This window comes from Falco punctatus (genome assembly GCF_963210335.1).
Source record: "Falco punctatus genome assembly, contig: scaffold_186, whole genome shotgun sequence".
Taxonomy (NCBI): domain Eukaryota; kingdom Metazoa; phylum Chordata; class Aves; order Falconiformes; family Falconidae; genus Falco; species Falco punctatus.
In genome coordinates, this window is record NW_027660174.1 from 69,990 (window position 1) to 95,000 (window position 25,011).

General features: G+C 44.6%; 1 long non-coding RNA gene across 1 annotated transcript; it reads right to left on the bottom strand.

The window, feature by feature from the left end:
• Positions 1 to 553: 553 nt before the first annotated feature.
• LOC308057709 lies at positions 554 to 4,242 on the bottom strand. The gene is made up of 2 exons (XR_013925408.1): positions 3,835 to 4,242; positions 554 to 2,991 (listed from the first exon to the last, which is right to left on the bottom strand). It is a non-coding gene; the product is annotated as an uncharacterized lncRNA (long non-coding RNA).
• Between the last annotated feature and the right edge of the window lie 20,769 nt (positions 4,243 to 25,011).

The following is a 25,011-nucleotide window of genomic DNA, read 5'->3' on the forward strand; positions in this document are numbered from 1 at the left end:
TTAAGTCCTATAGTTAAATCTTAAGGTTAATTCTTAAGGTTGAGTCTTATGGTTCAGTCTTAGAGTTAAGTCATTGTTAAGTCTGAGGGTTAAGTCTTAGGGTTATGTTTTTGGGTTAAGTTTTAATTTGAGTCTTAGGGTTAACTGTTATGGTTAAGTCTTAGGGATAAGTCTTAGGGTTAAGTCAAGTCTTTAGGGTTAAATCTTAGGGTTATGTTTTATGGTTAAGTCTTAGGGTTAAGTCTTTAGGTTAAGTCTTAAGGTTGAGTCTTAGGGTTAAGTCTTAGGGTTAGTTCTGAAGGATAAGTCTTAGAATTACGTTTTAGGGTTAAGTATTAGGCTTAATTCTTAGGGTAATTTCTTAGGGTTTGGTCTTAGTGTTAAGCCAGCATTAAGTCTTAGATTTAGGTCTTAGGGTTATGTTTTAGGGTTAAGTCTCAAGGTTGAGTCTTAGGGTTAGGTCTTAGCATTAAGTCTTAGGGTTACATCTTAAAGTTAAGACTTAGGGTTAAATCTTAGGGTTAAGTATTAGTGTTATTTCTTAGGGTTAAGCCTTATGGTTAAGACTTAGTTTTAAGTCGTAGTGTTAAGACTTAGGGATATGTTGTAGGTTTAAATCTATAGGGTCTTAGTGTTAAGTCTTATGGTTAAGACTTAAGCTTGAGTCTGAGAGTCAAGTCTTAGTGTTAAGTATTAAGGTTGAGTCTTAGTGTTCAGTCTTAGGGTTAAGTCCTTAGGGTTAAGTGTTAAGGTTAAGTCCTCAGACTTAACCCAAAGACTTTATCATAAGACTCAACCTTAGACACTTAACCTTAAGACTCTAACCTTAAGACTCTAACCTTTAGACTTAACCTAAAGAACTAACCCTAAGACTTCTCCTTAAGAACTAACCTAAAGGTTTAATCTTAAGACTTATCTCTAAAGACTGTACCTTGAGAGTTAACATTAAAGACTTAATCATAAGACTCAATATTAAGATACAACCTTAAAAGTTAACTCTAAGACTCAATCTTAAGAATTAACCTTGAGACTTAACTCTTTAAGACTTAACCCTAAGACTCAACCTTAACACTTAAGTTTAAGACTTAACCCTAAACTTATCCCTAAGACGTAACCCTAATATTTAACCCTAAGACCCAACCTTAACACTTAATCTGTAGACTTAACCCTAAGACTTAACCGTAATACTCAACTTTCAGACTTAACTCTAAGATTCAATCTTAAGACTTAAACTTAAAAATTAACTCTAAGACTTAACCTTAAGACTTAACCCTAAGACTTATCTCTAAAGACTGAACCTTTAGACTTAACCTTAAGACTTAGCATAAAGACTTAAACCTAAGACTTAACCCTAAGTCTCAACCTTAAGGTTTAACCTAAAGACTTAATCCTAAGACTTAACCCTAAGACTTATCCCTATGACTCAAACTTAAAAGCTTATGACTTAGCCTAAAGACATAACCCTAAAACCTATCCCTAAGTCGTAACCCTAAGATATAACCCTAAGACTCAACCTTAACACTTAACCCTAAGACTTAACCTTGAGACTTAACACTAAGACTTAACCCTGTAGACTTAACCTTAAGACTTAACCTAAAGACCTAACCTTAAGACTTTACCATAATACTCAACCTTAAGACTTAACTCTAAGACTTAACCCCAAGACTCAACTTTATGTCTTAACCTTAAGACTTAACCCTGAGAGTTAACCCTAAGACTCAGCCTTAAGACTTTACCTTATACTTAGCCTAAATACTTAACTCTAAGATTTAACCCTAGGCCTTTAACCCTAAGACTGCACCTTTAGACTTAACTGTAAGACTCAACCTTGAGACTTAACCCTAAGACTTAAGCGTAAGACTTAACCCTGATAATTATACTTTAAAGACTTAACCCTTTACACTTTAACTTAATATTTAACCTAAAGACCTAACCCTAAGTCTTAGCCCTAAGACACAACATTAAGACAAAACCTTAAAACTTTAACACTTAATACTAAGACTCAACCTAAAGACTTAACCTTAAGACTTAACCCTAAGACTCAAAATTAAGACTTTAACCTTAACACTTAACCCTAAGACTTAACCCTAAGACTAAACCCTATAACTTAACCCTAATGCTTAACTCTAACACTGAACCTTTAGAACTTAACCTTAAAACTTAACCTAGACTTAACCCTAAGACTTAACCTAAAGACTTAACCCTAAGACTTAACTCCAAAGACTTAACCCTGTAGACTTAACCTTAAGACTTAACCTAAAGACTTAACCCTGTAGACTTAACCTTAAGACTTATCCTAAAGACCTAACCCTGAGAGTTAACCCTAAGGCTCAGCCTTAAGACTTAACCTTATAACTTAGCCTAAAGACTTAACTCTAAGATTTAACCCTAGGCCTTAATCCTAAGACTTAACCCTATAACTTAACCCTAATGCTTAACTCTAACACTGAACCTTTAGAACTTAACATAAAGACTTAAGCCTAAGACCTAACCCTAAGACTCAACCTTAAGACTTAACTCTAAGACTTAACCCTAAGACTCAACCTTAAGACTTAATCTTATAACTTAACCTAAAGACTTAACCCTAAGACTTAACCCTAAACCTTAACCCTAATAATTATACTCTAAAGACGTAACCCTTAAGACTTAACCTAAAGACTTGCCCTTAAGACTTAACCCTAAGACTCAACATAAAGACTTAACCTTAAGACTTAACTCTAAAACTCAACCTTAAGACTTAACCTTAAGACATAACTCTAAGAGTTAACGCTAAGTCTTTACCGTAATTCTCAACCTTAAGATTTTAATCTAAAGACTTAACGCTAACACTTACCCCTAAATCTTATCCCTAAGACTTAACCCTAGGAATCAACCTTAAGACTTAACTTTATAACTTTGCTTAAAGACTTAACTCTAAGATTCAACCCTAGGTCTTAACCCTAAGACTTATCACTATGACTTAACTCTAAAGACTATACCTTTAGACTTAACCTTAAGACTTAACCCTATGACTCATCCTTAAGATACAATATTAAAACTTAACCCTAAGAATACTAAAGACTTAACACTTTAGAGTTAAACTGAAGACTTAACCCTAAGACTTAACCCTTATACTTAACCCTAAGACTTATAACTAAAACTTAATCCTAAGAATTAACTACAAGACTTAACCCTTAGATTTAACACTAAGACTCAACCTTACGACTGAACCTTTAGACTTAACCTTTAAGACTTAACTCTAAGACTTAACCCTAAGACTCAACCTTAAAGACTTCACCTTACCACTTAACCTAAAGACTTAACTCTAAGATTTAACCCTACGCCTTAACCCTAAGACTTGACCCTAAAACTTAACCCTAATAGTTATACTCTAAAGAGTTAATCCTTTAGACTTAAGACTTAACCTAAAGACCTGACCCTAAGACTTAACCCTAAGGCTTACCCCTACGACTCAACCTTTGGAAATAACCTTAAAACTTAACTCTAAGACTTAACTCTAAGACTTAACACTAAGACTCAACCTTAAGACTTAACCAAAAGTCTTAACCCTAAGAGTCAACCTTAAGACTTAACCCTAAGACTCAACCTTAAGACTTAAACTTAAGACTTAACCTTAAGACATAACTCTAAGACTTAACCTAAGTCTTAACTGTAATTCTCAACCTTAAGACTTTAACCTAAAGACTTAACCTGAAGTCTTAACCCTGAGACTTAGCCCTAAGACTCAACCTTAAGACTTAACCTTATAACTTAGTCTAAAGTCTTAACTCTAAGATTTAACCCTAGGCCTTAACACTAAAACATTACCCTAAGACTTAACTCTGAAGGCTATACCTTTAGACTTAACCTAAAGATTTAACCATAAGACGTAACCCTAAGAATTACACTCTAATGACTTAACCCTTTAGACTTAAACTTAGACTTAACCTTAAAGGCCTAACCCTAAGACTTAACCCTAAGACTCATCCTTAAGACATAGCCTTAAAACTTAACTCGATAAGACTTAACACTAAGACTCAACCTTAAGACTTAACCTAAAGACTTAACCTTGAGGCTTCTCTTACCACTTGTCCTCCTGCAGTTCTGAGTGCCCTGGCTCCTCCTTTGAAAACATTAAGGGCAAAAGGAGATCTAAGCATCCGTTATTGGGTACTGGGGGAAACATAGGCGCTTAGGGACATGATTTAGTGGTAGAATATGCAGTGCCATGTGTTGGGTTGGTTAGGTTTATGGTCCTTGTAGCCAGAGGGGGTTGGAGCCTTTCTCCACCTCTCCTTGACCGCCTCTCTCCTGGGCTGGGCTGGAGGGTGGGGAGTCCAAGCGCCTCCAGTGCTGAGTGCCTGCCAAGGAGCAGACGCTCTCAACAAAGCAGACGGCATCCACAGGTGCTGTTTCCCAGAGGACCTCTTGAAAGGAGCCTGAAGCAGGACCTGGCAGCTGGGAGACCCAGCACTACATGCCCGTCATCACAGCTGATTTTGCCGCTTGCATCCTGCTGCCAGTCTCTCCCTCATGTGCATGAGCAGGCAAACCTCTGCCCTGCAGCCAGATGTCTGTCCTGCTCCCCACCTCTGGAGACCTGCCGCCCTGGGTGCCCCGAAGGAGAGGGTCGCTGCTGCCCTCAGCAGTGTCAATCGCTGCCCGTACCTGGGGTTGCTGTCAGTCCTTCCCTGCAGACCAGGCTCCCCACGCTGCCCACTCTGCCTTTGCTTGCTTGAGCTGCTCTTGCCACTTGGGCCTCACTTGCTCCCACTCTGCAGACAGCTGCCAGACCTCCTGGAGGAGATGGCAAGGCAGCAGAAGGCAGGATTAGTCTCCGCTCCTGGAACGGGTGTCCTTCGGGTCTGACCCGTGTTGCTGCCCCTTGCCTCAGCTGGTCGGTTGGCAGGGCTTTGCCCCTAACAGACTGGGGGCTGTGGGGTCATTCTAGGCTCCTGGCAAACACAGCTGTGACCAAAGCCCTCCACTGTGAACAGCCGAGAAAGGACTTGGGCATCTCCCATAGCCCCTGGGCCAGGAGAAAGTGCTTTGTGACAACCCAGGGGGCAAGGAACATCTGAAGGAGGTGACAGACAGCTGACAAGGAGCACATGTCCAGGGGTCCTTTCAGGCTGGCTCTCTGCACAAAGAGGCTTTTGCCGAGTCCCCAGCAGCACGGTAGCTACAGCAAGGCACGTACCTGCAGTGCTCTCTGGCAGTCGTCTGAAGATGGGAGTGTAGAGGTGGGTTTGGCTGGAGAAGCCGGCTCCTGCCTGCCTGCCTTGCCTGCCTCCTTCATCCTGGGGGAGCTGCCTGGACACGGGGGGAGTGCACTGCAAAGAGGCACCAGGAGCAGTCGGCATGAGCACGGGGCAGTTTGCTCTCCCACCTTCGCCTGGTACCAAAGCTCCCCAGGCTGGCAGAAGCAGCACGGGAGGTGGGGCCATTTCTGCTGGCAGGGGGAAGCCTTTCCTGAGCCCCCTCAGATGGACGGGGGAGGACTGCACCTCAGCTCTTGTGTAAGGGAACCACAGGGACGTGGGGTGCACTCAGCATCCACCACCTTCCCCAGTGAGGGGCCCACAACAGGGGAAACAAGCACGTAAGAACCATGTGGCATGTGTCAGGGACCTTGCCGTGTCCCTGCAGCTGGAGTGTTCGGAGGGGATGTCTCTCCTCCATGGGTGCAGGATCCCTTTCATCCCTTCCCACCAGGGTCTCACCTCTCAGAAGTCTTCTTGCCCAAGTCTTTCTGTCTTGTGCCTGGCCCCTGACTTGGCAGTGCAGCAAGGGAAAGCTTCATCCGTCTCTGCAGCAGCTTGCCAGGATGCTCCTCTGCACCTGGCAAAGGAAGAAACTTTGCAGAGCAGCCCCCTGAGGAGTGCCTTTTGACGGAGCTGTGGTCACCAAGCGCAGAGCAGGGCCTCAGCTGGGCAGCAGAGACCTGTTCCCATACCTTGTCTGAGCCTGGACTTTGCTGCAGCCTTCTTGGCCCAGGTGGACAAAGCCTTGGCCACTGCTCTGCTGACCACCGTAAAGCAAAACCTGGGCAGGAAATGATGACACAGGCTTGAAGGGTGACCCCTACCCTCTGCAGCTTCCCAGCACTAATCCTCACAACTCTTGTGTGAAGCATGGCACACCTTCTTCTCGTGGCCATGCAGCCATGCATGGGTTTTATTAGCAATCTCCCCCCAACACCAGACGGTGTAGCTTAAAGCCCTCCCTGTGTGCATCTGGCTCTCTCTGACGGAATGGCGGGCAGGCTGGGCATGAGAAATGCAATGATGGTGCCTGGCCACTCCAGGGGAACACACGTGTAACCCCAACTCGTCGTAAGTTAACCAGAAACCAGCCCCTTCAGGTCAGGTCCCCTCCCAAACTCAACGCGCAATGCCGAGCCCCGGCAAGGCGCACTCCTGATCAGGAGCTGGGAATCCGCCCGCTCGGTCAGTCGAGGGCTGCAGAGAAAATGCACTCACCTGGGGAAAGCGTGGGCAGGAGCAGCCTGCATCCCCCGAGTGCTGGTCGCTCCACTGGAGACAGCTGCACCGGGCATCCACAGCCTCTGTAAAGTGACACAGAGCTGCTAGAAGGTTTCCAAGGCACTTTGCTCTTGGCTCCCAAAGGAAGCAGACCTGCCTCCTGCTCCAAAAGGAAGCCACTTCTCCAAACCCCTTCTCCAAATCTTCCTCCGTGAACATGAGCCCTTGATTTGCTCTGGAGAAGCTGCACAGCAAACACTGAGACTGCACAGTAACACTGCCAGCCTTTCTGTAGGGCAAGAACTCAGAAGCTCAGAATAAAACTTCTTTTCCAATGGAGAAGTCAGTGCGGGTGAGCACGTGGAAAGGTGTCGGACTGGCCTGCCATGTGCAGGCTGGCCAATGGCCATCGGGTTGCTCACCCTTCAAAAGGCTTCCCAAAGTCACTGCATCACCCTCAAAGCCTGAGCAACTCGCAGTGTTGAGCAGAGCAGTCCAGCTGGCCTTGCTCTCCAGCCCTGTGACGCAGTTGCGATAGAAATGCATGCACAAGACATCGTCGGTGAAGGACAGAATGCCAATGTCCTTGAAGGCGAAGGCAAGGCGCTGCCTGTTCCTCAGTTGGAAAGAGTGCAAGAGTATGGTCTCTTGCACACAGCTCTGCACCACGTGCCATGGGAAGGAAGTGGCTCGCCATAGCCACCTGTAGTTCAGTGGCTCGATCTTGACATTGTCTGCAAGGAGGAGGAACATCGTCACTGGCAGAGCGGGCTGAATTTCCATGTAAAATTAGAAACGGAATGCCAGAGAAAAGGTCGTTCATGGAAACGGCTCTTGGGGAGTGGTTATTTTGGGAGGAGCTCAAGCTGTCTGCCTAACTTTGGAGGGAATTCTCTCCAGAGAAATTCTGAAATCCCAATTTCTCTGTGCCCTTTCTGAAGTGCAGAGAGCATGCACCCCAGTCCCAAACAGGGCGCAGGAAAGTGGATGGTGTCCGTTGCCTTCTCACCAGGGATAACCTCTGTGGGGAACGCAAGCTCCCGCAGAGTTAACTCACCAATGTCTAGCTGGGAGACGGGTCTTCGACCCACGTACACCTCTTCCTCACCTTGGAATTGCTCTTGGAACGTAGCAAAGGTCTGAGTCCTGTGACCAGGACCCCCTGCCCAGGAAAACGACACAAAGGCTGACCACAGGGAAGAGCAAAACTCTATCACGTGCCAAATGCTTTCTCAGACTAGATCTGGGCATGCTTTCGCTCCTTGTTGACCAAGAAGCAAGAGCAGGAGAGCTGCTGAGGGACTTCCCTGAGAGAGGCCTGCTGTGAATCCTCCCCGGGAGGAGCAGCAGTGCTTCACCTTTCTTGGCCTTGGCCATCGGGCTGGGTGAGGGTGAGCTTTTCAGCAGCTGCGGGTCTCGGTCGCAGAGTGCAGCGAGGGTGAGGGCAGGCAGAGATCAGGCAGGAGAGGCTGTGCTCACTGAGGACATCCCTAGGGAAACAGGAACTCTGCAGTGACACACTAGGGACACCAGGACACAGGCAGGGACAATATTATGATGTTAGGGACTTCCGGGGGGACACCAGGACTCCCAAAGGGATGTCACTGGGACATTAAAGACACCCACTGGGACACACTGGGACACAAGAACACACGGGGAGACACCATGGTGATATATAGAATGGTCTGGTAATATCTGGACCCCTCCAGGGACACCACTGTGACATTAGGCATTTCCCAGGGACGCCCCCTGGGACATCAGGGACCACCCCCTCACCTTCCCCGGGGACACCAGGACCCCTACCAGGGACAGCACTGGGACATTAAGGACCCCCCTTTAACACAAGCCCTACCCCAGGGACAATGTAGGGGCATTAAGGACTCCTCCCGGGACACCAGGACCCCCGCAGGACCAGAAGCGCACAAGGGACATACTGGGGACACAAGGACATTCCTGGGGACATCACTGGGACATCAGGGACACCAGGACCGCCCCAGTGACACCACTAGGACATTAAGGACCCCCACAGGGATACCTTGCGACACAAGGACATACTGGGAGACACCACTGGGACATCATTAGAATAGCTTTTAGGACATCAGGACCCCTCCAGGGACACCACTGTAAAATTATGAATTTCCCAGGAACCCCATCCTGGGACATAACGGACTACCCACTTGCCTCCATGGGGACACCAGGACCATGCCCAGGGACACCCCAGAATGTCCCAGGGACACACTGGGACACCAGGACTACCCCCCCACCCCCATCCACCAACTCCCCAGGGACACCATTAGGACATCAGGGACTCCCCTGAGGACACCACTAGAACGTTAAGGACCCCCAGAAGGACACATTAGGTCACATGCACCCACTGACAGACACCACTGGGACATCTAGAATGGCCTGGGGACATCAGGACCCCTCCAGGGACACCACTGTGACATTAATGACCCCCACCAGGGACACATTGTGATACACAAGGACCCATTGAGACACACAACTGGGACATCTAGAATGGCCTGGGGATGCCAGGACCACCTCAGTGACAACACTGGAACATTTAGGGCCCCCCTGGAAACACATGACCTGCATCCAGGGAAACTGTAGGGGCATTAGGAACTCCCCCTGGGACACCAGGACCCCCCCAAGACACACTGGGACACCCAAATGCCTATAGGGACACCTGAGAACACTAGGACATCCCTGGAGATATCTGTGGGACACCAGGGACAATCCCGGGGAAATTAGAACCTTCCCAGGGACACCCTAGTGACATTAGGGACATCTTGGAAGCAGAAGGACCCCCCACAGAGCACTCCTGGGACATCAGGACCCCCCAAGGGGACCCTCCAGCAGGTCACTCTCATGCAGTTGTCACGCAGAAGCTCCCCCTCGATGGAAGTCCTTAGCAGCAGGGCAACCCTCAGATCTGCACTGTCAATGAAATGGAGCCCAAAAACCAGACCCCTCCCCATCCCAAAATGGGAGGACCGCCTCCCCACATGACACTTGTTAGTTTAACATTATGCTAGGGGCCAACCAATGTCCTCCTTTATCTTCTAGTGCCGTGACGACTGTGGGTGGTACATGGACGGTCACCTTCTGCCCCATGGTGAACTTAGGGGCCTCCTGCATCAGTAGCACAGGTGCTTCTCCTGCTTTAAGGCATCCAGGCCATCCTGAGCTCACCTCATCCAGCTCTTTGCAGGAGCAAGCTACAGCCCGCCCCTGAGGCCTTAAACAATGTGCCAGAACTCCAAAGGCAATGCCTTTTCCCTCACGCTTAAGAAGTGCAAAGGTCTTTGTCACATCAGGTAATCCCCACGCGGGGGCCTCCACCAGAGCTCACTTTTTTCAGACACTTGAAAGTGGCTTTACCCTCCTCTGTCCCGCCAATAGACCCATGGCAGGAGGTTTTCAGTAGCTCGTACTGAGCTTTCACAAATAAAACACAATTGCCTCCCCAAAGCCAACGCCATCTGACCACCCCGAGAAATCCTCGTAGTTCCTTGAGAGTTTGAGGCTCCGCGAGGCAGCAAATAGTCTCCTTCTGTTGAGATCCCAACTGTCTCTGGCCTTCCAGCACTTCAAACCCCAAATGTGGACGTGACTCCTCGATAATTCCATATCCACTAATTCCCAAGATATTTAGAAGGCTTATCATCAGGGAAAGACACAGCTCCCAAGTCCCTGCTGCGACCAGAACTCTTCCCTGATCATTTTCTGTTCTCCAAATGTCGAACTGCTTTGCCAACTGATTCCCAAAGATTGTCGGGATATTTTGAAAGCCTTGTAGTATAACCACCCAAGTGTATTGCATTTTCCTTCCCGTTTCTGGTTTTGCGCATTCAAAAGCAAAAGGCTTCTGACTGTCAGTGCCCAGGGGAACACAGAAAAAGGCATCCTTCACATCAAAACCTGTACACCATCCCTGTTCCCCTGTAAGGGTGGTTTCATATCTGTATGGATGTGCTACTACAGGATAAATACCTTGAGGTATGTGATTTGTTGCTCTTAAATCCTGCACGAAACGGCAATCTTGACCCTTGACCTTTTTCACTGGCAAAACAGGGGTGTTGGATTTTGACGCACAGCCCACCAACAGGTTGTGCTTCAAGAATTTCTGAATTATCGCTACCTACCCATTCCTAGCTTCTCATTCTCAGCGGGGATGATCCAGGCTTTAAGTCAATCCTTACAGGTTTTGACCTGTGGGATTTTCCAGGAACCTCTCCGGCTCGTACAATAGGAATCACAGCATCTCTGACCTCCGGGCGTATCTTTCTCTTTTCAAGGCAGCATAGCCTGTAATAACAAAGCTGCTGCCTCAACACAAACAGTTTCTGGAATTAAGATTTCTATTTCCTCGTTTTAAAATCAGATTTCTGCTTCCAATTTTTTGGAGTAGATCTCTCCCCAAACAATGCTTTTGGAGAATTTGGCTAATATAAAAACTGATGAGTAACCCACTGTTTTCCCAGCTTCATGGCTAAGGGTTTCAAAAATGGCCAAGTTTCATGGGTCCCTGCCATACCAGCAATGCTTATATTCTTATTGCTTAGTTCCCCTCTAAAGTCTTCTGAACAGAGGAAGTAGCCCCAGGATCTACCCAAAGCTCAACTTCTTCACTTCCCAGCTCTGCTTTAACCAGAGGCTCCTCTGGGGAGAGACTCCTCCGCTCCCCCTCATTCCTCGCTTACTGGGAGCAAAGGGGCAGAGGGGCTCCAATCCTTAAGCAGATGGTCTTCTTCTGAATGCCTATCCCTTTTGCACTGTGCACACTGATTATCACCCAACCAAGGGCTGGGCCGCAGTCCCCCTCTCGGGGCTCTGCCCCATCCTCAGGCCCTTGCCCTCGCCCTACTATTTTGCTCTGATACCGCCAACAAGCAACAATTTACTCTTCCCTTTTGACTCTCTATGATGATATGCAATCCAAGCAACATCCAACAGCTTTCCCCTATCTTGAGCAATCACTTCCTTTTAACTTTTGTAATTTTCTTCTAATACCATCCCAGGATTGGCCCACCAATAGAGGGGCCAATTGATCTCATCCCTCTTAAGATTCAGGGTCAATACTTGTAGAGTTGCGGGCTACCTCCTTCATTCTGTTCTGAAGATCTGTGGGGGGCTCTTGGCTATCGTGCCTAGCCTTGTACCATTCAGACATGGTTATTGCCTTAGCCACAGCATTTTGAATGCCAAATATAATCCCTTTCTGATACCGAGTCCAAAGCTGCCTGGGTCCGTTAATTTGCAGGTCCCAGTTTGGACCAACAGGGGAAATGATGCTCCACAGTTCCTGTTTTAACCTCAGCTTCCACATGTATTCTAGCGGCTTGACAAATCATCTCCTTCTCACTACTATCAAACAAAACCTGCAGTATTGCCTCTATATCCTTACACTCTGGATACTGTTTTTTAACCATCATTATTTCAAAAACACCAGCCACTTTCTCAGGGTTGTCTCAGTAATTTCCTGCGGTTGCTTTGCAATTCTTCAACTCTGTTATTGAAAACTGGACCGTCACCGTAATGAGTCCTTCATTTCCCACAGTCTCGCGCAGGGGAGCCTGTACCACTTCCCCTGGTTTGGCCCACTCCCACCCTGCGGCTGGGCTAAAACCTTCTGCCCCACTAAATTGCTCTCCCTCTTCACAGCCGCTTTCCCTGTGTGAAATGTGTTCAATTGATTCGTGTCGATATGGAACAATGCTAGGACCACATGATGAAATGTAACCTTCTGTCTTACATACCCTTGTATAACCACACGCTTAAGAAAAACAGAGTGATCAATGTATATAGTTCCTGTATCTTGCAAAGAACATCTGGCTACATACCTAATTTCTGTATCTTAAAAAGGACATCTGGTTACACACCCTGATACGCAGGCTGAGGTGCTAACAGCATAGTGTTAAGTAAGAGAAGTTTACAGGGCGCGTGTGTAAAATCTAGGGTCATCCTAAGGGTGAGCCGAGGAAGACTGCTGACTTCATCCACCGACCACCAGACAGGGCTTAAGAAGACCCTCGGAGATAGAAAGAGCATGCGCCACGAAGTACACGCCTATTCCAAGGATCCATTTACATAAACCGACCCTTTCTTAGAAATAGCTATGAATATGTATTGTTTTAGGAAATATAAACCAAAAATAAACTTTGTACAGCACGCGTCTTGGTGGAGCGGAGACTCCCAGTGCACCCAGCGCTGTTTGCTTGCCTCTATTTGCTTAATAAATTGCAAACTTTGATTGTAATCCTATTTTGGGACTAAGTTATTTATCACAACGACGTAAACACAGTTCCCATCTAAGTGATTAAAAGCTGATAGAAACCATTTAACAAGAAACCAGTTTTACAGTACCTTGTTCTTTCCACTCCTGGTTGTTGCTGCAGGTCTAGAAAACAGAAATATATTTCAGTACTGAAATGCTTACATTGATTATGAATAACACTACAGTTGCTTTGAAAACTTCATTGCAGAAATGAATTAAACTAAAATGTAGTATAACAACTTTGTTAGATGTAGTTGAAGACTGAAACAGTTATTGTCTACCATTATGTCTATTGGAAGGCTATTTTTTTCCACAAGATATTAAGCAAATAGTTGAAATAACTATTCTCTCAGCTTCACACAAAGTGACAGAAATCTTACAGCTACAGACATGTAGCTATACGGTTACGTGCATTCCCTGTTTAATACCAGGGGTTTAGCTCTCTTCAATACTGAGAATCCTTCTCCTACAGGTCAAAGAACTGTAATTTTGGATTCTCTGGTGTCCTGCGTCTGGCTGGGATGCAGTTTATTTTCTTCACAGCAGCCCACACAGCGCTGTGTGTTAGATTTCTGCCCAAAACAGTGTTGATAACACACCAGATTTTTAGCTAAGGCTGAACAGCGTCAACAACTTCTCTTTCTCACTTTGCCACAACCCACACAAGTAAGTTCAGGGTGGGCAAGAAGTCAGGAGGGTACACAGCTGCGAGAGAAAAGTTGGAGCGGGGAGCAGGGCAAAAAATCCTGAGATACCTGCAGTGAAAGAGTAATTTTGCTTTTCTGTAAGTCTCTCCTCGTCCTTTTTAAACACATGTAATACTTCTATGCCTGTGCACACACTCATGTAATTAATCAGAATTTGTGCACGTGACCTTATTGTTGACTTGGCCAGCATGTTCAAAAGCACTCTAAACAAAAGTGAAGTGTTTGTCAACACAAAGCACATCAGGTAGTGTGGTCACACAAAAGAACAAGAATCTTCATATGCATCAGATTTGCCAAAAAACCCAAAATCCAACAAAAATCCAAACTTGCTTCCAGCTCTCAGGGCAATTTTTATCAGTAAGTTTTATTTTCAACATTCCTTATGCATCTTTCTGGTTTGGAAGATGCATTTTACCTCAGTATTGACATGTAAATCACAGGAATTTGGGTGGGTTTTGTTTTCTTTTTTTTTTTCCCTTTTCTTTTTTAAGAGCAGGCAATAAAATTGAACCTCCATCGTCAGCTTCGTGTTTTCTAAAAAGAAATTTTCTTCACTTTTTGAGAAGCAGTGGACTACTCACTATGGCTTTCACCACTGGGGAAACTACTTCAACTACTACAGTATTAGAAAACCTAAGACACTTACATAGCACTACAAATAAGAATTAGAGATTATTTCCTTAGCTTACCCTTTTGTTGGCATTTTAATCAATTTTGAGCGCTCCCCAGATGAAAAACTCTTTTTGTCTTTTTCTTCTATCGTGTTTTTATTCTCCATTTTCAAACACACATTCTTCCTTAGAGTAATCTTTTGCTTCATTTGCCAATTAGTGATGTTGCCTGGTGGTGTATTTAATCTGTCCAGACATTCCTGTTTTGCCAACGCCTGTGCTCTTGAACGTCTTTGTTTGCTTTTTTCTTCTCAACCTATAAAAACAAAGTTAAGCTTCATGTATTTCTTAGTATTTCTAGAAGACAGAAACACCACATCCAAGATGGATTAATTCAGGGTTTACCCCTCAAATAATATAAAATGATATCTTTTTTTTAATCCACAGAGAAGCATTTTCACAAAATTACACTACAAATTGTATTATTTGTCATTGAGAGTTCTTCAAATTCACTCATCATGAAAGACATAACAAGAATACAGCCCTTAGAAAGAAAACAATAGTGTATCTTAAAACATGAACAACAAAAAAGTGAAAGCATTACAGATGGACAGTTAGAAGGACTGCAGTGTTAGTTGTAACACCACCAGAAAAAAATCAAGTGGAACTGTGCTGGGCTACTGCTCCCTGAACAAGGGGAGGAAAGAAAAAAAAGATCCCAAACACACAAACACAAATGGTTTCACAGGAAAGAGGAATTTTCACGAAAGACAATGAAGACACACCATGCAGATATCACAGCACATGAATTAATAGTCAAGACCCTGTTCAGAAGCTATTTTCATTCTTTGATTCAGAATCAGAACCGACATATTTATATGGATTTCTTTTTATGGCAATAAAGTGATAACCACTTGCACTGGAACCGAGTGCCACCTGCTGTTAAACTGGAACAATAATGCATTCCATTTTCCAAAAATGGGGAAAAAGACAACTCTCCACTGCTCTCTTTATTCACAAGTCACCTATTTCCATTAGAAGAAAACCTAATTTGTAGGAAGCATCTTCCCTTCATGACAAATAGCTAAAGTGAATAGGACCATTGATCCGGAGCGAGATTAAAGAATAAAGAGCAGCAGGTGAACTACCTCTTTTGGCAGCTGTACCTTCTCTTTCTCCAAAGCCAGGAATACTATTTGCAGCATTCCTACCTTACCCTTAAATCTTCCCATATCTTGTTTTAGTTCTTCATCAAGATTCCTTTTCAGCATGGCACATGATTGCTGAGCATTCGCAAAAAGACTTTCCATTTCTGTTTTTCCTATTTTGTTGTCAATAAAGCAGTCCCTGGGAAAATCATCACTAAATCCAGAGTCTTTTCCAAGTTCCCTCTCTGTTACAAAAAGTGCATTTTCATCACGTGTAGAAACTGGTCTTATTTTAAGAATAATACTAGAAACGTCATCCAAAAGACTTGGTTTTTAAGCTGTATCTCAGGAAGTATTCACAACCTCCCACTGCATTTCTACTACTTCCAGTTTCATTCTCTTCCATTTCCATAGGAGGCTTTTTTTTTCTCTCTGCATTTGCTAGAGGCATCTTTGTATCATTGATATTATTTGTGCAATCTCCTTCATCTGTACTCCAGGTATCTTCCGTGTTTGCATTTCACTTATCTTGATCAGAAAGGACACCAAGACTCGGATTACAGTTTCCATTTTGGGTATACTTTCCCACCTAGCGTAAGTTTAATGTCTCCAAATTCACCTTTACTTTCTAAGCTGTTACTTGATTCTGTTGCATGAGACAAAACAACATGAGAACTCTTCAGCTCAGCACTGAAGCCATCTTCTGACATTTCTTCCACAAAGGAAGTAGTTTTCCCAGTTTCATTAATTTCACCAAGCAGCTGCTTTAGTTCTGCTGTAACGCTTTTAAAACTTGTTTTCAATTCCCTCTTCTCATTTTCAACCCACATTCTTGCATCTCTTTCTTTCCAAGGTTTTGGACTTAGAACTGCTTGTCAGCACTGTGCAATTCCTCATTTTCTGAGGTAAAATTTCTGCCTTATCAGTGTGATTTTCATGTGCTGATTTTTTCTATCAAGTTGGTAGTTTCTAAAATATATTTATCCTTAAGTAAACAGGTACAGACAGAAAGATTATCAAGAAAAAACATTACAGTTAATCTATGCAATTTATGTTGCAAACTCATCCTGTAATAGAAATAAGGCATTCTGAAAGCCATTTTTATAATAAAAATCAAGGATACTAAATGAAAGGTTCAGTGCATCACCATCTTCTTAACAAGAGAAGGACTTGGAAGCAACAGTTTCTTGGGTTAGATTTGCCTAGGCATTAGGGTTGCTTTTACCTTTTAGCCTGCTTGCTTTCTGTAACTGCTGGCATTTGTCACAGAGTATGTTTATTTTTCACGTTTTTTTGCTTTAATACCATTTTCAATTAAAACTGCCAACACTTTTCTCACCCACCCTCCTCCCTCCATTGCACTCTACTGTCTGGCATTTTACAGTCCCCAGCCGTCTAAGCTAACCCAAGGGGAATGAACATGACAAGCTTTTTACCGTTCACCACACAGAGAACTGGCTAAGGGAGGATTATTTCATCACCCAAGCTTCAGAAATAATAAATTCCATTTCAAGGTGCAAAGGAAAGGATTTATTAGGGAAACCTGTCTGCTCCTGCCCTCATCCCAGAAATCAGGAACCCAAGCTTGCAGGAAAACCGCACCATGCCTTAACCTTACCCAGCCCCCTCAAGCCCCTGTCCCCACGCTCTTTCTCAACAGCTCCGACTGCTTCTGCCCCGTGTCACAGTCCTGCCCACACGCTCCCTCCCCACACGCCTCCTCAGCTCGTGGTGCCTTCTGAACAGGGCCTGCAGCCCTGGTGTCCCAGCAGGCTGAGACCGTCATGCTCCTCGTGCTCCTCTCTTCTCAGCCAGGCCCTGTTCTCCCGCGGCAAAGACCCCTCCGCTCACAAGAGGGAAGGAGCACCTCAGCCAGCCACCACCTGTCTCACCCTCTCCCTTCCCAAGCTTACTGGCCAACTACTACCACCTTGCAACAGGTTTAAGTCCTGTGCTTTGCCTGGTAGAATTAGGCACGTCCCTCTCTCGTGATGCCTGGCTGTGGGCTGGAAATAATTTGCTATGCTGTCCCTTCGGGTGTTCCAGAGGACGCCAGACCCCGCTGTGCAGCCCTGCCCCGCACGCCCAACACAAGCAGGACGCCTGCCTTATTCCCCTCTAGGATACCCTCGGAGAAAACCCTTTTCAAACACTTCACATGGCCAAACAAGAGCGTATTTTGCAAAGGCTGGGGCAGCATCAGAAAGATCACCACATTTCAAGGCATTCTCTTTGATCATTTTCTTACAAAGAGGAAGACCGGCATGTTTAATCAATCAGATCAGCGTATTATAGACAAATCTCCCTCTTCACTTGAACGTGCGTTTTGCAAGGCAAAAAAACCCGCATTTGGCTGCACTGTTTCTCAGCAGTGCACAAGAGGAAAAACACCGCTCAAAATTTAAGCAAACGAGCTGAAAACAAATCAGTGTAACAGCAAGCATCCGACATAGTGACAAGGATTTTACTCCACCATAAGACGACTGTATCCAACTTTACTTCAGACTGTAATACAGCCTTCACCTACAGGACATCCCTTCAGCATTATTCACTGACTGGTAAGTTTTCTTTACCTTAGTGTATAGTACAACTTACTGAATCAGACTGTAATCCAAAATATTTGGGTTTACATACCCACATCCCACAATATTCAATGGCATCCTTCATGTCTTCTTTTTCAGCTAATGATATATGAAAGGTAGATCCTGAGTTCTCACGTGCAGTGAAAAACCACACATTTTTATAACCAGCATGACTTAATACTACTTATTTACACCTAGAGTGCATCTTGAATCATCCTACTTGTGACAAAAATCTTAACACAAAATAAAACATCCCCTCAAATTTGTGCACTCCTAGAGAGAAAATTATCATAATACAGATTTAAGATGCATCTGTGTGAATTCCTTTCTTCCAGGGCATTATACTTTTTAATGTATACGGGAAATTTGCTGAAAATCGCTATATATGGTCACAAATAGGCCATTCCTATTTCTTAAACATGCACAACCTCTCTCTCTCATACGTAGATATACACCTCTGTATCTCTGACACACTGTGCGCCACACAGTATTCCTCCAGCAATTTCAGTTTCCCTATGTGTTGCGCACAGAAAATCACAAACAACAAAGTCACAGGCTTGAAATCTTGAAGACCCCAGCTTTATTCCTTGCATGACACAAATGTGTCTCTAGACATGGATCTAGACAGAGTATTTCAGTCAAACTGCTGCCCTGACAATAGACGCCTGAGCAGAAGACCCACTGATGTTGCTGGAAAACTGAATTTTACTTCCAGACATTGCAATACGGATACTGTAAAAGTGATCTTGTAGAAAAGAAAAAAAAAAAATCACTACAAAAAGTTATATAGATGTATTACTGACATGGAACAAGACAAACAGAGCACAAGTGCTATTGGCTGCTCTCCAGAAGAGTTACACACTGGGTTTCTTCTTCCTTCTCTGTCGGTATATCAGTTGCTGCTCACAGACTGGAGTGACGCTGACATAACATGGCACATCCCAGGGTGACAGCGGGTGGGTTACATGAGAGCAGCTGCCATTGCTTCCCTGCTCCCTGAGCACCCAGCAGTTTTTACAGAGCGCAACAGACGAGCAAAACCCATTTCAGGCTGAGCTGGGAAGGCGAGGGGCAGGGAGAGGTCACTCACAGACTGACACAAACGCCCACACAGCCCCAGCCCAGCCTTCCCGGCCCTGGCACTTTGCACTCAGGGGGGCAACTCTCATGGGAACCGGGGGGCTGGTGTCACGTGGCCTCACACAGGGACCATCTGCTTCTGACATGACAAACGGGCTCTTCCCCATCAGGCTCTCCTCTCCCTCCTGACCCTTGCCCACAGGTTCACAGACAAACCACAGCCGCCCCACTCGGGCTAAGGATCCTCTCACTAGGAAGCACACCCGGGAGGAGGTGGCACACAGGCTTGGGCTCCCAAGCTCCCAGGAGCACAGATAATGCAGATTGTAAACTTGACATCTGGTCGTCTTCAGCTCACCTAGGTTTTTGTGCATCTTCATACCTCCTCCCAACTCACTTCATACGCCATTTGTCTGACAGCAGAAGAGCAGGTAATCCTGACACTTAATTTCCACCAGTTCAAAGGGAAACAGCTGGTGTTGAAACCCTTTTTATTCCAGGAGTCCTAGCGTTGCAGCTGAAAAGTGCTTATATGTATAATTTATAATGATGGGTATCTTGAACATAGAATGTTCATGCCACGTTTTTCTAGCCTCAGTATCTCTGGCAAAATACATGTGCAAATCTTACTGCATAAAGTACCAAGTCCCTCAGCATTTCTAGAGGCCACATTCCTCCTCAGGGCTTGGAAGGGAGAATCACTTCCCTATTTCCCTGCCTGCTGGTTTCAGATGAGGTGCGACACTTCACAGCAGTGCTGGGAGTAAAGCTGGATGGCGTTATGCAAACCTAAATATTCTGCCTGGCTCCAGAAGGCTGCAGGTCTCCCTAGGCTCTTTTACACATGCTCCATCACTGCTATTGCTTCAGCAGAGGTTTTACCTACCAACAGAGACTTCCTTAAAAACATGTTCTGACTTTCCTGAACAGTGGATTGTATCTCACAGTTTCATTGATTTGCACAGCAGAATCCTGCAGTTTCCGTTGAAGCTAACGAACACTGCGTGCTTTCAAAACCAAGCACATTCAGCACCTCCATCATAACTCTGAATTAGAGCTATTGCCTAAACAACTACGTGTTGCACACGCTGCCCGTGCCAACCCTGGCTAGCCCAGCCCTGTTTTACCCATTCATCCAGGCACTTGCATCAGTGCGTCTGACTTGGTGAATTTACACATGAGAAACCAGGCATTTCTGACCAACACCCATGCTCTTTAACTGCACTGGTTATTTTTAAATTAATGACACATTACTAATAGTCAAAATCACATGCGCCGCAGATTTTCCCTGAATTTCTTCATAGAATCACCTGTGATTGCTCTTGTCAAATACATGACTGCTGCTTTCTTTACCTGCAGAAAGCTTGGCACAACACGTACAATATTGTACAACATACAGCTCCATCTGACAGTGAGACCAGAATGACCTTCCGACAGTGCAGGCGGGCTGCGTATCTCCAGTAGCACCCACAGCCCCAGCCTGCACTGCTTTAGAGACAGCAAAGATCCGCGCTGATGAGAAACGCTCTCACGCACATGGCATTTCACCTTGTCCACGGATTTGAAACACGGGTTGCTTTGCACAATTTAATTTTATGGTTTCGTTCCAAGGCAAAACAGACTGTCCAACAACTTTTGACTTACACTAAAAACCATAAATATCCACATTCCATATGAACGGATACATGCCAGGATATGTACTGCTGATGAATTTTTTCGCATGTTGCTGGGGAGCAATACCTGCATGTGTTCATCTTTTTGTCCATCTCTTCTGGGATTCCTTCTAGCTGGGTACGTTGCATCTCAGGGTGGTATGGAGGGGATTACCTCCAAGCAGCGGGACAGATCACCAGCCACCCCTGTCGCTCCTAAACTGCCTCTGCTGAGCATCTCAGTGCCTCCCACAGTGGTGGCTTGCTCAGGAAGAGGTGGCCTGTGATGGCTCCTCTCCAGTACACATGCCCACAGGACCACTGAGCAAAGGACTATCCCACACCATCTTTCCCCTCTTTGAGAAAGAACGCACGTACGTATCTATGGCTAATCTCCCTTCTGAAGCAGTACAGCTCAGCTGAGACCTCAGACTGCTTTTCTGCAGCATCTGGGATTCTTACCAAAACTGTCTCCATGGACTCTACCCGGACTCAGTTTTGTGCAGAGGAGGTATTTACTGCCGCATGCGCAAGAGCAACGGCAAGGGCAGGCAGTGCAGCGATCTCCTGTTACCGAACGTGCTGCTCTGGGACTCCCAAACAGGCGGTCAGTTATATCCCTGGCAAAGTTCTCCAGCAAAGCCGCCCCTGATTTGTATCCACCTCAGCTGTACAAACACGGTGTAAACAGAAGCAGAGCAGCTCTTTACCTCCAGCACTGTATGTCCCTTTCCTTCCCATGTCACCACCACCTGCAAAAGCGCTCATGGAAATGAGCAAACCCCACGCGCCAGAAAGAGGCAGGGCTTTCAAAGGAAAGGAGGGTATTCAATGGAAGCTGCAGATTGCCCTGCCTGAAGAAGGCACCACTGGCAACCCCTCCTCTGTGAGAGCTGTGGAGATGCAGAGGAGGGAGGAAGGCAGGCATCAGGGGAGTAACTAGAAGCCCTGGTTTGCTATTGCTGCAGTATCCGTGGCTGGGAGGACAATAGAGCTCTCCATGAAATAACAATCAACCAAAAAATTTCAGAGGGAGCACAAGCTGCTGGGCGTCAGCAAAGGGCTGTGCTCAGCTTTTCTGCGGCAGGTTGTCATAGGCAAGGTGAACACGAAGCACATGGAGGATCTGCAGTTCTACCTGCCTTGCAGGGGGTTGGCCTGAGCTCCCCCTTTGCAAACCAAGTCACCCTCCGACCACACGGCACAATCTCTTCTTAATGTATGTCCCAGCAACTGGGGTACCCCATGCAGATAAATCTGAGAGGTCCCCCCTGGTCACAGCCCTAGTCATCAGTGGTTCCAACAACTTCTGATGCTCAGGGTGTCCCCTGCGCCAGTGGTCCTCCCTCCAGGCGCCCCTCCTCCTCTCCATTTGCCCTGGAGTAGACAAACTCAACATCACACCCATTCTGTGGAGATTTAAGCCCCAAAGAGCTCAGAACTGGGGGAAGCCAGCACAAAAGCCTATCTTCTCTCGTGAGAGTTGCAATGTCCTTACACCCTTCCTGTCCTTCCTGTCTAGATCAGAAACCAAACAGGGGAAGCGGTGCATGCAGATACACAGAGAATACTGAATGGGACACATTGGCTCCTCTTTTAACTCCTTTATTGTCTTGATATAGAGAAATAGTGTGAAATGGGGACAATGCACATCGATTGTGATTGTATATGTCTGCTCAAGGAATGAGGGTATGGTGCCTGGTCATGGGTGTGGTGTATGGTCACATAGTCCCACAGCTTTGAGGAGACACCTACCCTTCTTCCTCTAACAAAGGGGCTATTTTAAAAAAGAATGAGAAAAGGATGAGAGACATTTCAATGTTATCTAGAAGAAGGGAGTGCTAAGTCTTCTTGCTGGAGAAGATCGGATGGTCACAAGAACATGAATCACCTACAAACCTGCAAGACCACCACATTCCAGGCAATGGACTGATAAGGTAATTAACATACGAAGCGAGAGTAAGCGGGTTTAGGTAAGGAATATGTTTAGGCATTAATTGAATATTCATTTGTTTTATTGTATAAATGTGAGATGGTTCTTCACTTCAGGTATGCACGCTTGTGGAGGAGCCATCCCCCGTGCATCTGCGCGCAATAAACATACCTACTTTATAACTTTCAAGTTATAGAGTCTAATTCCGCATGTCAAGGTGGCCGGAGAAAAACGAAGTGATTAAAATTGCGAAATAGGAAATGGAAGGAGTAAGCCCTGTGAAAAATCACTCTTGTGTTGTATATTAAAACATTGGAGGGATATCGTAGGACAGGGTGGTACCGAAAACAGAATTAAATTGATTAAATATTGTAATCAGTGGTAGCCTTTGTATAAATTGGGGAGTGATGCGAAATGGCCTCAGGAGGGAGGAACGTTAGATTATAACACTCTCCTGCAATTAATGTTGTTTCTGAGGAGAGAGGGAAAATGGGACGAAGTATCATATGCAGACAGGTCCTTCGTCCTATGGGACAAACCTGAGTGGCAAAAGGACTGTGGATTAGTACCCCCTCGGGATCCTATGGTACTAGCACTAGAAAGAGTGCGGGATTAACATCACCTGATCTTTGATTATGGCTCCAGAAAAGGATAGAAAAAAACTTGAGACCTAAACTAGAAAGATGTTCTTGTTGAAATTTTTGTGTTAAAAAGCTCAGGTTGCGGTAAAAAAGGTCTCATGGGTAAAAAAAGTCTCACAGGTAAATAGTCTCACGGGTAAAAGAAGTGTTACGGGTAAAAATTCTCACAAGTAGAAATTCCCATGATAAAAAAAATCTCACAGTTAAGAAAAGTCTCATGGGTAAAAAAGTCTGATGGTTCAAAATTCTGATGTGTAAAAAGCCTCAAGTGTAAATATTCTCACGGGTAAAAAAAATCTCATGGGTAGAAGTCTGATGGGTAAATAAGTCTCACAGGTACAAAGTCTCATGGGTAAAAATTCTCACGGTAAAAAATGTCTCACGGGAAAAAAAGTCTGACGAGTAAAAAAAGTCTCACGGGTAATAAGTTTCGCAGGTAAAATGTCTCACAGGTAAAAAAAGTCTCATGGGTAAAAAAGGTTTGATGGGTAAAAAAAGCCGCATGGGTAAAAACTGTAACGGTAAAAATGTCTCACGGGAAAAAAAAGCCTGATGAGTAAAAAAATACTGATGGGTAAAGAAATCTCATGGGTAAAATCTCTAACAGGTAAAAAAGTCTCACAGGTAAAAAATGTCTCACGAGTAAAATAAATCTCACGTTTAAAAATTCTCGCGTGTAAAAAAAGTCTCATGGTTAGAGAAGTCTTACTGGTAAAAAAACTCTCAGAGGTGGAAAAATTCTCATGGTTAAAAAGTCACACAGGTAAAAAAGTCTCTCGGGTAAAAAAAGTCTCACGGTAAGAAAAGTCTCAGGGGTCACAAAAGTTCACGTGACAGTAGTATCACAAGCAAAAAAAAGTCTCATGGGTAAAAAAAGTCTGACGGGCAAAAAAAGTCTGACGGGTAAAAGAAATCTCAAAGGTACAAAGTCTGATGGGTAAAAAAAGTCTCACGAGAAAAAATGCCTTACGAGTAAAAAAATCTGACGGGTAAAAAAAGTCTCATGGGTAAAAACTCTAATGGGTACAATATCTCACGGGTAAAAAAAGTCTCACGGGTAAAGGAAGTCTCATGGGTAAAAAGTCTCACAGGTAAAAAAAGTCTCAAAGTTAAAAAAAGTCTCAAGGGTGAAAAAAGTCTCATGGGTAAAAAAAGTCTCACATGTAAAAAAAGTCTCAGAGATAAGTGGTGTCAAGGGTTAAATGTCTGACGGGTAAAAGAAATCTAAAGGGTTAAAAGTCTCACAGATAAAAAAAGTCTCATGGATGAAAAAAGTCTCACAGGTAAAAATTCTCATGTGTAAAAAGCCTCAAGGGTAAAAAGTCTCACAGGTAAAAATAGTCTCACGGGTAAAAAGTCCGAAGGGTAAAAAAGGTCTCAAGGGTAAAAAAAGTCTGACGGGTAAAAGAAGTTTCATGGGTAAAAATTCTCAAGGGTAAAAATTGTGACAGTAAAAATGTCTCACACGTAAAAAAAGTCTCACAGGTAAAAAAAGTCTCATGGGCAAAAAAGTCCCACAGGTAAAAAGCCTCAGGGGTAAAAAAAATTTCATGGGTAAAAAAAGTCTCTCAGGTAAATAGTCTCACGGGTAAAAAAAGTCTTACGGGTAAAAAAAATCACAAGTAGAAATTCCCACGATAAAAAAACCTCACGGTTAAAAAAAGTCTCATGGATGAAAAGGTCTGATGGTTAAATATTCCCAAGTGTAAAAAAACTCAAGTGTAAAAATTCTTACGGGTAAAAAACGTCTCACGGGAAAAAAACTCTGACAAATAAAAAAAGTCTTACGGGTAGTAATTTTCATAGGTAAAATGTCTCACAGGTAAAAAAAGTCTTATGGGTAAAAAAGGTTTGATGGGTAAAAAAAGCCTCACGGGTAAAAATTCTCAGAGGTTAAAAGTCCCATAGGTAAAAAA